Genomic DNA, 11,019 nt, shown 5'->3' on the forward strand with positions numbered 1-11,019 from the left:
CTCCTCCTGACTCCCAGCCCAGTGCTCTCCCCGCTGTCTTTGTGCCTGGAAGTCCTCCCTGCTTCTGCTCCCGTACTGTGTGAGGTTGGCCTGAAATCTCTTCTCCCTGGCACTTCCTGGCTGTGGGACCTTAGGTGAGTCTCTCCAGACCTAAGATCTCTCTTTCCTCCCCTGTCCAAATGCGACAGTAAATCATTATATCCCTGCATGGTAAGCAGACTCTTGCGATAAGGTATGTCATCAGGCAGGGCCCCCAGCACCCAGAAGGCAAGGTGTGGGTAGCAGCTGTTATTGTTACTAGGGTTGGCAAGAAAAAAAAAAGAATGTTCTCATTCTGTAGATCCGGGCCCAAAGTATTCATAGGGCGTTTGTAGCAACAAGCATGACAATAACAGCTAGTGCTTATGGAGGGCTCACTGCCTTGCCAGGCAGTGTCTCAAGTGCATCCCATGAGTAGATTGAGGCTCAGGAATGGTAACTGATTAACAGAGCGAGGAAGTGGCAGGGGCGAGGTTTGAACCCAGAAAGTCAGTCTCAGCCTGCGGTCTTAATCACTAGTCTATATCCCCTCCAGTAATATAATTAGCGTCTATTGAACACCTACTGTGTGCTGGTGCTTCCCATGTATTATCTCTAATCTTCACAACAACCTTGCAGAGTAGAGAATACTGACCCTGTGATGACCTTGAACTTGGGCTCCCCACTTTGGCGGGCTCCAAAGTGGGACTCTCACCCCCACTGTCTCCCACCTCCCCATCTCCCGGTCTGTGGCACCCTGGCTACCCAAGAGAAACCTCAGCACCCCAGGGGCAATGTCCTTGGGCCTCCACCCAGGGCAGGTCTATGCCAGAGGCTGTTCAGATTCAGAAGGTGGCAGATTCCAGGTCTGCTCCCCTGGCTGTCAGGGCTGTCAGGGCTCCAAACAGCCCCCTTAACTCGGTCACAGCCCCAGGAGAGCCCAGGGGCCGGCCGTTGGGTTTTTGGCATCCCCACGAGCAGCTGCCCCGGCAGAAGGGTTTCGTCTTTCCAGGGTGGATGGGAGAATCCCGCTCCCCTCCCGAGTTCTTGTTCTCAGCGAAAAGACCTTGGCAGAACCCCTGATCCTCTCTCCTTCCCTAGGACGGATGGCTTCCAGCTGCCTGCCTCCTGGCCTGGGAAAATTCCTAGGAGCTCTGCAGGTCCCCGGATCTCTGAAACTTGAGTGGCCCTTCCAGAGCTCCGGCCCTCTCCCTCCACCCCACTCAGGGCTCCCTGGGGCACCATTTTCCTTCAACGCCCCTGCCTTGTTTCCCTAGGAAAGCCCCAATAACAGTCATCACAGAAATAGAGCAATTTCAACCTGGGAGGGGCTTAAAGCAGAAGAAATTCTCCAACCTTCATCACCTAGTATGTGCCAAGCCCGGTGCTAGGCACCTTCCAATCAGTGAGCTGGTGCTTCCAACTTGCTTGTGAGTTTGATGCTTTATAAATAGGGAAACTGAGGCTCAGGGAGACAAGACACTTGTTCCCAGCGCCGAGCGACGGCACCTCTGGGGAAGAGCTTGCATTGGTCCAAGGTCTTCCACACCTTGCCTGTCCAACCCCCTCACTCCAATGGTGGGGAAACAGGAGAGGTGGCTGGCCGAGGGGACAACGGTTAGGGGTGTCCAGGCTGGGCATGCGCCCATGTGCATCTGGCTCCATTCAATCTCTGCCTCGTCGTCCATCTTCAATCCCTCCTCCACCCTGGAAGCAGAGCGGTTCTTGGTGCAGATCTGAGCATGTCTCTCTCCTGCTCTTAGAACCCTCAGTAACTCGCATTGTCTTCAGGACTAGTCCAAGTGCATGGTCAAGGCCATTCCTACGTGCCCGGCCGAGACTGCGTCCCTCCCTGCCTCACACCCTGTACAAAGTTCCCCAAACACACCCTGCCCTGCTGGGTCTCTGGGCCTTCACAGAGGCTGTTCCTTCAGCCTAGCTTGCTCTTCCCTCGCTGCCGGTGCTTCCCACTGTCACTGCCACCGACATGTCTGCCTCTCCTACCCGGCCAGGGCTGGCTCCCTCCCCCTCTGGGGATGCTCCAGTGCCCACCACCTTTTCTGGGAGGGATGCAGTGTGGCACAGCCGCCGAGGAGCCCGGGCCTTGGACAGACCTTGACTCGCACGGCAGCCTCATCACCCGGGCAATGCTGGTGGTGTTCAGAGTCTGCAACGGGGACAGAGGTCCCCCCAGGGCCCTCCCCCATCACGGCCTCCACGAAGGACCGAAACAGCCAGCTTAGGGAGAGTGAGAGCAACAGGTGGCACCCCCGCCAGCGGGGCCTTTCCCACACGCGGCCGCCAGCTGCGGAAGACGGATGGGCCCTCCCCGGCCAGGGCTGTGGAACAAGGGAGCTCATGTCACCAGGGGCTTCACATCCCTGGCTGGAAAGGGCCATAAAATGTTCCGGAGCCAGACACAGGATTCAGGCCATTTTTCCAAGTCGTGGGAGATCCGGGATTTTTCTTTCTTTTTTCTCTTTTTTAGGACAAAAGAGAGAGAGAAGAAGGACAGACCTTCCACAGTGCTGTCCAGCCCCCGCCCCCGTTCCATTTGCCCGTCCCCCCCTTCATTTGCCTGTCCCCAGTCACGGTCAGGAGACACCCACAGCTCCCCGAGGTGGCTTCCTGCTCAGGGGACATCGTGACCTGCTCTGTCTCCCCCGGGCTCTGTCCACTTCTGGCCGGGAGGAACTCTCCGAGCTTTACTTGCTCATATGCCAAATGGATCGATGGGCCACAGACCTCTAAGATAGGCCCCTTCCAGGTCTGTTTTCTACAAGCCTGGGTTTATCAGGGGCGGAGGAGGGGTTCCAGTGGAGTTGCTGAAAAACCGAGTCAAAATCAGAGAAATTAGGCAGAGGGGGAGGAGGGCTTTTCCCCAACTCATGTGCCACTGAGTCGGGCATTCAAGTAAATATTGCATAAATGCAGGAGTTCTTCCTGGGACTCACTTTTCCCTGCTGAGATATGGGTGTGAATGTGCTTTTGATCCTTGAGAACTGGACCGCTGAGTGCTAAGTGCCAGAGACAATGCCTGCCAATGGTTTACACGTGGATCTCTGGATCTCTGTTCACAACCCCCTGCGGGGTCACAGAGGGGGTGTAAAAGGGAAATTAACAGCTTGCCCCAGGGTCACCCAGAGTGAGTGGGATTGAAACCTGGGCGTTTCAGGACAGGTCCTATGCCCTATCCCGCGGCCTCCCAAAAGAAGGAACTCAAGCAATGCCAAAGGCTCTGAGCAAAAGCCGAAGAAAGCCAGGAGCACCTGGTCCAGCAGGAGGGACCTGTGACTCCCGGCCCTGCATCCAGGGCTGAACTTCCATTTGGCCATCGCAATGCGCATGCTCCTGTAAAACCCCAGGGGCCGAGATGTAGCGGTCCCCCCCAGCCCATCCCCGTCAGCTCTTGCCCCTCATCTCACACCGCGCTCCAGGTCACCTCCCTCCTTGGCCTGTTCGCTGCTTCAGAATCAAAGCACTTTGGGAACACCCCCCCCACCCCCATCTTAGCTCCTTGAAGACAGAAACTTGTCATTGTTTTCTTGGGCCTCCAGAGCGCCTAGCAGAGGGCCTGCCACTGATCCTTTCCTTCAACAGTCATTGATTGAGGACCCGTTATGTGCCAGACACAACAGTGTAGGCCCTGGAGACATAACAGCATCTCCTTCAACATAGCTCCTTTCCTTATGGAGCTCATCTCCTCATGGGAGGGACAGGCATGGATAAAGCCCCTGGGTCTGTGCTGAGAGCCAGGGAAAAGCCAGCAGGCTGCTCAGGATGGCTGCCTTAGGGTGGTTGGAGGGGAGGGGCCATCTCTCTAAAGAGATGAAGTTTATGGGACTTCCCTGGTGGTCCAGGGGCTAAGACTCTGCATTTCTACTGCAGGGGGCGTGGCTTCAATCCCTGGTGGGGGAACTAAGATCCTGCATGCCGCACGGTGTGGCCAAAAATAAAATAAAATTAAATTAAATTAAAATAAAGAGGTGATGTTTAAACTGAGACTGGAGCATAAGGAGGATCTGGCTTACTGGCCCCTGGGAAGTGGGGGGAATTTAGCCCTATTCCCTCTACTTACAGATGGGGAAACTGAGGCCCAGAGAGCTCACACAGCCCATCAGAGGCAGAGCCGGAACTAGGTGCCAGATGGCTTGACCCTCCCACGAGGACTTGGTTTCTTTTCCTCCCCATGAGCCCAGAAAGGGGGCAAAGCAGGGTCTCTAAGCCTGAGGTCCAGCCCAGTGAAGAGGCAGGGGAGGTGATCCCTAGGAGGGCCTCTGGAGCTGGGGAGGGGGCTGAATTCCACCTGCAGGGCACAGAGCCCCTCCCGACGCCAGCCCAAGTCTCCCCAAGGCCAGCCGCCCACCCCACTCACTGGGCTTCAGAAAATTGATTTTCTAACAGCCATCCATCAACCCAGCACGTCCAGCTGTTGGTGTGACACTCACGTCCCCAGAGCCTCATCCCCCTGAGGAAACTGCTCCTAGAGCCCTCCCCGCCCCCTGCTGTCAAAATGACCTCTGCGATTCCAGGAGCTGGTAACTGGACACCAGAGAAAGCACCTCCCCTGCCACTCACCCCCCTGCCCCCACCAGGACTGAAAGGGGTCTTCAGGGTCACCTCGTTCACCCCCTTCCCCAAGATGCCTCCCTACCTCATAACCATAGCCTGCTTGAATACCCCTCAGTGACAGGGCGCTCAGCCCCTACTGGCGTAGCCCCATGATAACTGAGGGTCCATTGAGTAGGGAGCAATTGGGAATGGTCATTATTTTAAGCTTCAAGATAACTAGGCAAGGTGATATTATTCTTCTCATTCAAGGATGATAAAATTAGGCTCCAAGGTCACCTAGGCAAGGTTCCCAGCCGAGGACTGGCTCACCCTAAAGTTGGGAGGGTGTCACCAGACCTCCTTCATAATGTTAATAAGTCCCTTCACCCTGGGGTTTCTCCCACCAGCCTTGGTTCTCCAGAAGCCCATGTGGTCTTCATCCCAGGTCACTCCCAAGGGTTCCGAGCTGGGGCAACACCTTCAGGCCAACTCCAAGCTTCTCTACTCTCTCAACCCAAGTCCACCAGCTGTGCAACTGGCTGTGACCTGGGGTAATGGAAACTGTTATCTGGGCCTCAGCTTCCCTGTCTGTAAAACAGAAATACCAATCCTTGAGAGAGGTAAGAGTCTCTTACTACGGATAAACTATTCCAGGGGTCCAGGAAGGACCCTGTTATAAAGACCGTGGGGCCCAAGACCAAGAATCAATTTTCACCCTTGTTAAAGACAGTAGGATAACCCCTAATAAGATAAGCAGGAAGCTGTTGGGATTCCCAGATTAGAGCTGACGAGTGAGCCCAGAGAGGGGAGGCAACCCACCTGAGTTCACACAGCTGCAAATGGGCAGACCTTAAGCCAGAAACCATCCTCTAATCCAGAGGCCTTCCTGCAAGTCCCTGGGGGCAGTCAAGACCCCAGAACACCTACCCACCTTTCCGTTAAGTCCCTCCATTACCCCGAGGGACCTCGTTTGGCAGGGTTTGTGGGAGATCTGTGCCCACCACTGGTAGGAACAGGATCACAAAGGGTTAAGGCTCTGCCCGGGTTTGCCTTGATCCTTATAAGCAAGCAGGAGCCCAGGCAGAGTGGGGGCTTGGGTTTCATGCCCCCCCCCACCCCGGCCTGGCTATAAAATACAATCGTGTCTTGCTGCTGATTGATGGTCTGGGGGAAAACTTGGGGAGGTGGGCTGGGGTGAGATCAGATTTTCAAGGGCTCAGCCACTGATATTCTATCCGAGGCCCTCTGGATCCCGCCACGGGCCCATATCCATCCACAAGCCCCGTAAGTCCTGGAGGAGGCTGGGGAGTGGAGAGGCCAGACAGATCGTCCTCCACAGCCAAGCCGCAAGGCAGAGGGTCCCTGGGCCCAGGGCCTGCCCCAAGAATGGCCCACAAGGTCCCCTCCAGGACTCCCAAGAGGCTTGGCCTGTGCGACCATTCATCCATCCATCCATTCATTTCTCAAGTACCTAATGTGCCTGGTCAAGAGGCTCCAGAGGTGAGCAGAACCAGACATAGTCCTTGGCCTCATGGAACTTTCAATCTAGAGACCCAGGAAAGACCAACTCTGAGATTTCATTCCCACACAGGGCATGTGGGATTGAGGGCCAGGTCAAGGCTGAAGTGCGGACTGGGGCTTGAGCTCTGCCTCCAGGCTGACCTAGGCTCAAACCCCAGCTCTGCCACTTAGGAATTAACGTTTCCATGCCCCATCTATAGAATGGGCATGAAAATAGTATCTGCCACTTGGAGTACCGGTGTAAAGCAGATGAGGTAATGAATATAGCATCTTAACATCATGCCTGGCATCGAGTAATTAAATAACTAATGTTGCCCGTGATGCTCTCAGATCCTGGAAGAGTGCCTGGCCCTCTACGGGAATGAATGAATGAGTGAATGAGTGCATGCAGGAAGCTGGTGTGCCGGGCTGCACGAGGTGCTCTCTACAGGACATCTCATTTCACTCCCACCGTGAGGTGTGATGCGGAGAAACTCAGTCTCAGGAAGCAACGTGCCCTAGGCTATTCAGCAGTCTCCACGGCCTCCTGCATGCCTCAGCTAGAGCCTTAGCACCCCCGTAACCCCATCTTTGCCCTCTCAGCCAATCATGAGTTTCCTGGGGACAGAGGTGGTGCCCATCTGTGTCTGGGCCCTCCGGTCACTCATTTAGCACCAAGACCAGAGGAGGGATGAAGGGAAAGGAAGAGAGAGGAAGGAGGAGGGGAGAGAAAAGGAGGACACCGCGGAGCTCAGCAGCCCAAGGAGAAACTGTCTTTGCAGACCACTGCGGGTCCTCTTTTCACCCTGCAGATGCCAGCCACGGATGCTCAGAACCCAGCATGGGGACACCTGGGTCAGCGCCTGAAAAAGCAAGACTTGGCCTTCAGAACAGCCCCACTCAGGTCTGCCTCCGAGGAACCACGCTGGGAGAGAGCTGTTTAAAGCACAAACCAGACTCCACTGAAGACCCCTCAGTGCCCCCCACCCCTCACTGAAGCTCACCAGGACACCAGTGCCAGCTTCCCCGGGGGGCCCCTCGGGGCTACACCGACCACCCCATCACATGCCCACCTCGTAGCCCAGGCCACGCCCCTCTGGCTGCGTCCATTGCTCTTGTGTTCTGCCTTTGGCGTTGGTCCGCGTGAGCACACGTGAGTTAAATGTGTGGGCTTGAGAGCCTGGCTACCTGGATTCAAACCCCACCATCACCCAACAACCTTGGGTGAGTCATCCCCCCTCTCCGAGCCTCATTTTCTCCCTCTGTTAAATGGCAATAATAATGGTGAGATAGTGCAGACTGTTGAGTTCCTACTAACTCTGACACATAGTAGGTGCTCAGTTAGCATCTGTTGACTTGTATGAGCAATCGTTATCTCCAAGGCCCCGTCTGGTTATCTGAGCACATCCCCCACAAACACACTAAGAAGGAAGAAGAGCCCCCAGCCAGCAGCTGGCCCTCAGCCCTGCCCCCACCTCCCCTCTTCTCAGCACCCCCAATCCCATGGCCCCAGGGTCCCTAATCCATCCCAGAGTGACACAGAGCAAGTGCTCCATCCCAGCATTCGCCTGCTGCGAGGGGCCGGAGGATCACACAGGCCAGGAGCAACCCAAGCCCCTAGACCCAGCGGAATGTCAACAGCAGATTAGACCTCCTGTTGTTCCCAGGACCCAAGAAGAGAGGCGGGGCTCTCTCCCCGGAGTTCTCCCCTACCATCCGCTCAGGGGTAGAGACCAGGTGCCCACCCCATCAAAGCCTAGAATGCCAGAACGGTTGATAGAGCCTCTTCACTCATGTCACAGAAGCTCAGAGAGGGCAAGGGGCTTGCCCAAGTTCACACAGCAATCTTGTCCAGAGCCAAGGCCACATCCCAGCTTTCTGCTCCCAGACCTCATCATCTTTCAGTCCCAATCTCACTCCGTGACTTGCTCTGACTGTGACCTTGACCAGGTCAATGAAGCTTTTCTCCCTCATTAACTCATCAGTTAACAGTCCTCTATGCCTCAAACACCCTGGACTGATCTATCCCCCACCCCCCATGCTCCCCACCCCAATCTCAGTAGGTGCCCCCAAGTCTCTTCAGCCAGGTGCTCAGAGAGGGTTTGCAGACTGGCAGCCTCGGGGACCATATGGGTGTTTTATTTGGGGAGGTGAGGGGTTCTCGCACCGTAGTTGTGGGAGGTTTACAATCCATATTTCTAGCCTCTCTTGAAAAAAATGTTCAGGCTACATAGTTCCCCAGAGCCCCACCCAACCACTTTGCCCCTTTACAGGAGCAACCTGGCCTCCTCGGGCAAGTCAGTCTGTTTGCAACCCCTTTAGGGTTTCCCATGGGGCAGGGGAGGGGATGGGGGGTGGACTTAGAAACTAATCTTTATTGAGTGTTTAAACGCTGCTCCAGCCATTGTTCTGGGCACATTACGTTTGTTAAGATCTTTAGTCCTCATAGCAATGGGAATTCCTGTTATTCTCTTGATGAAGATTCCAGACTCAGAGCCGTCTGGCACACAAAGACCACAGTCCAGAAATGGCAGGATCAGAACTCAGGTCTGGCAACTCCAAAAGCCAGAGCGCCCACCACCTCTTGTTCAAAGCACCAAGCAAGGCTACTGCTTCCCAGCCTTACAGACTTAAGCCTCAAATTCTCTCCCAATCACATTGTTTTCTCGTTGGCCTCTCCTGTCCTCCCCATTCCCCCAAACCCCTGGAGTGGAGCTGAGTTTAGAGAAGACACCCCCCAACACACCAGCATCTGACCCTCAGGACCAATTTGCTGGGAAGTTTCTGCGGTTTGACTTCTACCCTGCACTCCCTTTGTCACCCCACTGTGCAACCGTGATGCTAAGACAAATGACAAGAGTCTGGCCAGGCCACCATCCCCCCTCATCTCCCTTCCTTCCTCCCCTAAATGCCCCCAGGAAAGCCACTCCCTTTGCTATGACTGTCCTGCTCTTCCGTGCCTCCCCACCGCAGTTCCTGGGCCCCCTGCCAGGAATCCCCTACCTGCCCACTTCCCCTGTCCCACACCTTCCCCTCCTAGACTCCGCTCAACTGCATCCTCCCCATTCCAATCAGGCTTGACCTACTGCTCTCTGGTAGATATAGATTTCAGAGTAGATTTCAGTAGAGCTGACTTTGAATCCAGCTCTGCCACTCACCCGCTGAGTGACTTCGGGCACGTCACTGTCCTCAGCATACCTCGCCTTCCCCAACTGTCACCGGAGACGAGTCCCCACTGTGCTGGGATTTTGTGAGGATTTATCCCATCCTCCCTCGAACAGTGATTCATTCCGTGAGGATTCAATGTAACAAGGTTTGCAATGTACCGACCACATAGTAGGTGCTCACTAAAGCCCTCCAGCTTGTTAGGATCCTTTGTCCACCTCTCTTATCTTATGCTTTACGTTTTAAGCTCCCTGAAGGCAGGGTCTTATTTTTTGTTTGCCTTTTTTGCCTCTGGGCCTCTCAGGCCACCCGGTGCATAACAAGGAGTCCATAATTTGAATATTACGTGAAGAAGCATGAGTCGAAGTGCACCAGGGTTTGGGCCCAAAGTGTCCTCTGCTCTCTGACAGCAACAGTGAATCAGGGTCAGAAAGCCAGATAGGCTGATAGAGAGGAAATGTCTTACATTTCAGATCCCAACAACCTTGGTCACCTAGTCAGTCAGTTATCACGGATTTATCAAGCACCTACTATGTGCTGGCTTTACTCTAGGAAGTGGGGTTACAGCAGTGAACAGAACAGATGAAGTCCCTGCTCTCAGAATATTTACATTCTAAGTCAGGGAAACAGATCATAAACCCCAAAACAGAAGAAACAAGCCAGATGATTTCAGATGCTGGAAAGTGCTATTAAGAAAGTCAAGTCCAGTGAGGCTATTGGAGATCAGCATTAGCCAGGGTGGTGAGCAAAGGCCGGCTGAACTGACAAGGAGACAACCGTGTTTGGATGTGGGCAAAGCAGTTCAGTCAGGAGGACGAGCATGTGCAAAGGTCCTGCAGTGGGACCAACCTTGGTGGGTTCAAGGAAGAGGAAGGAGGACCCTGAGTCTGAAGCAAGGAGCGGGTGATGAGAGTGAAGGGGAGAACCCTGGGAGATGAGATCAGAGCAGTGGGAAGCAGGGCCGCACTGGGGACCGTGTTCAGGAAACGGAGTTTCTTCTAAGAGTATGGGAAGTCCTGAAGGGCTGTAGCGGGAGGTGGGGGCAAGTGACAGGATCGAATTCCCACTCTGGCAAGCTCCCCTGGCTGCTTTGTGGAGGATGGACCGCAGGGGGCAAGAACAGAGGCAGAGACCAGCAAGGGGGGCGTAGGTGTCATCCAGGGGAAAGGACGCGGCGGCACTAACGAGATGGGGCTGAGATTTGGGAAACGTGCAGAAGGCACCATCCGCTGGCTGCTGGATGGGGTGTGAGGGCGCAGGGAAGGGAGGAATGGAGGACAAATGCCCATGGCCTGCAGGAGCCATGGGGTCTGTGGATGAGTTCGCAGGTGGGAGCCTGTGTTCAGCAAGTGTCTATAAAGGCTCGCTGCTATTATCAGTTGCCATGTGACTGAGTAAAGCACTTCCGTTCTGAAGCTCAGTGTCCACACCTGTAAAATGGGAGTGAGAACGTCTACTCACACGGAGTGTGGCGAGGGTTGTATGAGACAAAGGATGTGAAGGGCTTGCTCAACTAGAAAATATGGTAAAATAGAAACTAGAAAAACTAGAAACCATGTATAAAATCAAAAAGCAACAAAATACTTTCAGTACCTCATGACTACTCTTCCCTGCCTCCCCACCCGGGCTCACCGAGCCTCCTGCCAGAAACCCCCTCCCTGCCCACTTCCGCTGGACCACACGTTTCCCTCCTTCTAGACTCAGCTCAGTGTGGTGGACACGTGACCTTGCAGGGGGCACCCTTGGTGCAGCTCAGATGAATCCAAGGATTCTGCGTCCACCGTC

This window comes from Eschrichtius robustus, chromosome 3, assembly GCF_028021215.1.
Source record: "Eschrichtius robustus isolate mEscRob2 chromosome 3, mEscRob2.pri, whole genome shotgun sequence".
Taxonomy (NCBI): Eukaryota; Metazoa; Chordata; class Mammalia; order Artiodactyla; family Eschrichtiidae; genus Eschrichtius; species Eschrichtius robustus.